The sequence below is a fragment of the Galeopterus variegatus genome, unplaced genomic scaffold (genome assembly GCF_000696425.1).
Source record: "Galeopterus variegatus unplaced genomic scaffold, G_variegatus-3.0.2 Scaffold1600, whole genome shotgun sequence".
NCBI lineage: Eukaryota > Metazoa > Chordata > Mammalia > Dermoptera > Cynocephalidae > Galeopterus > Galeopterus variegatus.
The window spans coordinates 196,792-201,186 of NW_007727711.1; positions in this window are offsets into that span (position 1 = coordinate 196,792).

Genomic DNA, 4,395 nt, shown 5'->3' on the forward strand with positions numbered 1-4,395 from the left:
AAAAAGACAAAAAAAAAAATATGAAGGAAAAGAAATGTCGCCCTTGGGCCGGCCCGGTGGCGCATTGCTACAGTGCGCCACTTGGGAGTGCGGCGGCGCTCCCGTCGAGGGTTCAGATCCCACATACAGACCGGTTCCCGCTCACTGGCTGAGCGAGGTGCAGGCTCAATGCCGAGGGTTGCGATCCCGTTGCCGGTCCTGGTCTGGTACGGGCGCGACACTGAGGTTTGCGATCCGTTGCCAGACACGAAAAAAGACAAAAAAAAAAAAAGAAATGTCTCCCTAATGTCATTCCTTACATCAGCAAAAAGCCTATAAGTCAGGATTTCTTCATAGATGGGCTAGAGCTTAACAGCAACTTGGGGAAATGCTTATTAAAAATGTAGACTCAGACCTGATCAGGATCTATTGAATCAGAACATTTGGGGATAAGCCTGAAAAACCTGTATTTAAACAGCTATTCTCCCCCCACTACCCCAACACTCCCCCATGACTCTAATGCCCCTCAAGGGCTGAGAACTACTGTCAAATAGGTCCCTCTTTTTTATTTTATTTCCTCCCGCAATACTGTGGCTTCTTTACTTTGAAAACCCTCCAGTGTGCAAGGGTTGGGAAAAGTGAGTGAAACCTGAGCATCTTTGTTGTAACTTTTCACACTTGGTGCTGCTACTACTCTGCTGCAGCCCAGCTGTCCGTAATTTGTTTGCTCAACAGCCTGCTCTCTCCCCGCAACTAGCAAAGACCACTCCAAAGGAGGCCAGGTCCAGAATGTCAGTGTGGACTGGGTAGGTCCTTCTCACCCTCACCCCTCCTGTCCTGGATATTTTGGGGAGTGGACACTGAGGCAGAGGAAGCCTCCCTGTTTCCTGCTCCCTTGGAGGAGCAGCCAGGAGGCTCTCAGATGGGAGGGAGCCCAGATCCTGGCCCTGGGTCTCCCCGCTGTTTTTTCTGTCTAATGCTGATGCTTTTCCATGGATGATTTGTTTCTCTCGGACACTGTGGGCATGGTCTTTCCACGGGTGAATGACACAGTGGCCATCTGCCAGGCCCTGTTGGTTGTCTCAGTGGGGGCCACCAGGGTGCAGCCCTCACCTGTTCCCTCCCCTCAGCCATCGACCTTCCTCTCTGCCCCCAGAGGTGTTCTGTACACCATGTAGATCTGGCCATGTCACCTAATAACTTCGCTTAGTGACTTCACAACTATGAAAAAGGAGAGGTGGGAAATGTGGCCAGAAGGACAGCAGACAGCCAAACTGTGGGGAGCTTTGAACTCAAGACAGGCTTTTTGTTTTTGTTTTTAAATGTCATTTTGTCCTAAGTTTATTGTTTTCTACCTTAAAAGGGTAATACGACACACCCAGTGTTATAGGCCTGTATTACCTTTGAAATGGAAAAAAAAAAGTTTAAAAACATAGCTAATATAGACAATTTGGAAAATAAGAAAGTAGAGAGTAGATGGGGAAAAGTTGCCAGTAGGGCCGGCCCGGTGGCGCACTGCTGTAGTGCGCCGCTTGGGAAGCGCGGCGGCACTCCCGCGGAGGGTTTGGATCCCACATACAGACCGGTTCCCGCTCACTGGCTGAGCGAGGCGCGGGAGCAACACCGAGGGTTGCGATCCTGTTGCCGGTCCCGGTCCGGTACGGGGGCGACACTGAGGGTTGCGATCCGTTGCCGGACACGGAAAAAGACAAAAAAAAAAAAAAAGTTGCCAGTAGTTCCACTGGCCAAATAAAGCTACTGTCCGCATTCGATTGTGGTACAGTGTGGAAGGTGAGGGCCCAGGCACCGAATCAGGCAAATCTGAGTTCAGATGCCTTCTTTTCCCCTTATTAGTTGTGGGCAACCATTGGGCATCTTAATTATCCTCTTGGAGCTTTGGTTTTCTTATTGGCAAAGTGAGGATAAAAATAGTCCCTAATTTGTAGGCTTGCCTTGAAGATTAAGTGAGATAAGTATGCAAAGCAGTTGGCTCCTTGGTAAGTGTTGGTTCTTTTTAATCTTGTTCACTTCCTTTTAGTCCTTTCACTCTAAGTAGTTTTTTAAATTTGTTTTCACACAATTGTGATCACACTGTCTATATAATTTTATTTCCTGTTTGTTTAGCTTAATGTTGTAGCCCAAGAATTTTCTATATTATTTTTAACTCCTCATAAACATACATTTTCGTGGTTGCATGATAATCCAATTGAATGGGTGTATCATAGTTTAGTTAACCATTTCCTTATTGTTGGCCATAGGAATCGTCCCAGATCTTCATCATTGCAGATAACCCTAGGCATGAACACCTGCATGTGTAAAATATCACCAGTAAACCACCTCCACCTCCAACTTTCTCCCAACCGGAGAATCTTGAAATCTGTCAGAATCTTGGAAAAAATTCTTAGCAAGGGGAAAGTCAAATGGCATGAACGTTTATCAAAGTTTGTGACCTATCCTGTCACACTGCTTTGTGTAAAGTCTGCTCCCACCTATATTTTCAAGGCAGTGGATGAGACTTGGGTAGAGGGATCTGGGTTTCATTCTGCATTGAGCTGGAAGGGGCATTAGCCTGGGTAGGAAGAACACGGTCAGATCCCGGGTTTTGATGGATTCATCCAGCAGCCATCGGGAGGGTGGATGGGGCAGGGTCAGCGCTGGGAGGCTGCTGCGATGAGGTTGTGCATCAGAGCAGCAGTGCCCTAACCGTGAACTATCCCCATGGTGACTAGGGGTGTCATCTGTAGAAGGGAGACGTGTTCACAGTATCACAATCCATTTTCTTCAGGGGTTGCTTGACATATGTAAACTTATGCCTTTTCAGTCTAGCATAAGTAACTTCATGATGTTTCTGTCCTGTGTGGTTCAAATGACAAGGTCTCGTTATCTTTAGGGATCACAGTACAAGGTAGTGAATAAGTTTGTGAGCACTGGTGTCCCTGCCTAGATGGGGATCCCAACCCTACTAATTAGCTGTGTGATCCTGGGCCTCAGTTTCTCAATCTAGGAAATGGTACCTACCTCCTAGGATTAAATTAAGCAAGATATTTTATATACAGCATAGTAAGGGCTGAGTAAGGCTTAGGTATTATTCTTTTCTATCTCCTTTTCTTTAAACAAAAGCTTCTGGTTGAAACTAATTGAACTTCTAGATTCACCGCTTTCCTCCTCTCTAAAACTCAACAAGAGGAGCAGTATAAGGAAACAATACCAGGAAGCCCACATCTACATTGCCAGGCTGCCTTTCCAAAGTATGTGTCCACATGAAACCACAGGGATAGAGGGGGGAAGGATCGGGAGGTTACAGTGGTGTGTGGCCAACCATCCTGGGACAGGGGACTTTCAGTGCTAAAACCAGGACAGTCCCTGGCAAACCCAAATGGGTAGTCACCCAAGCATGGTCATAGTGGGTGACAGGATCCGGTAAAGTTGTCAAAGGAGAGAGAACGAGACTCAGGAGCATTCCAGAAGGGTTTGCTTTCTTTGGCAAGCCCACTTGGAAGCTCATTTCACCTGCAACTTCAGGGAATAAATTGGCTGCCAGAAATAAGACCCACGTGGGGTGGGGGTGGGGCAGGGAGATGATTAATGCCTCCCAGGAAGCAGGGGCAGGGCCACTCAGTATCTTCCAGATTCCTAGGGTGTGAATGACATGAGCTTGCCTTGGGGTGAAGGCTGCTGGAGGCAGCTTTTTCCAATCCTGGCCAGCTTTCTGCTCCTAAGAAGACTTCTTTCTTGGCTTGGCAGGAAGAAGAGTCAGACAGCTCTCAGTGGAAGAGGGTGGGCTCCCGCATCTGTCCCAGGTACTTTCCTATTCCTCTGGCTTCTGTGTGTGTCCCCAGAGACGAGGCTGAGAGAGGGGAAAGTGACCATGCTTCCTCTGCAGGCCACCGCAGGGAGTGGTCAGTAGCTAGTACTTCCTCTTCCACCTCTCTGAAAGCATTTTGAAACTGGATTAGCTTCAGCAAACACTTGAAGATTTGCTCTCTTCAGAGAGGCTGGAAGGGCAGCTGAGAGAGGGGAAAGTGACCATGCTTCCTCTGCAGGCCACCGCAGGGAGTGGTCAGTAGCCAGTACTTCCTCTTCCACCTCTCTGAAAGCATTTTGAAACTGGATTAGCTTCAGCAAACACTTGAAGATTTGCTCTCTTCAGAGAGGCTGGAAGGGCTGAGGAAGAGCCTTCATCTGCTTACCTTTCGTTTATGTGGAAACCTCCTTGGGCTGTTTCTACAGCCAGCTTGCCCCTCTCCCTTGGTGTCCCTCCCCCCAGAGGCCCCTCCTGCAAGCTTCCAGGCTGGCCCAAATGAATTCATCACCAGCGCCCTGGCCCATAGGTCTGCTGAACCCGCATACCCTCCAGGAGCACGTCTGCCAGCAGTAGCAGTAGCAGTAGGGCTCAGGGGGCTCACGGTGACCTGT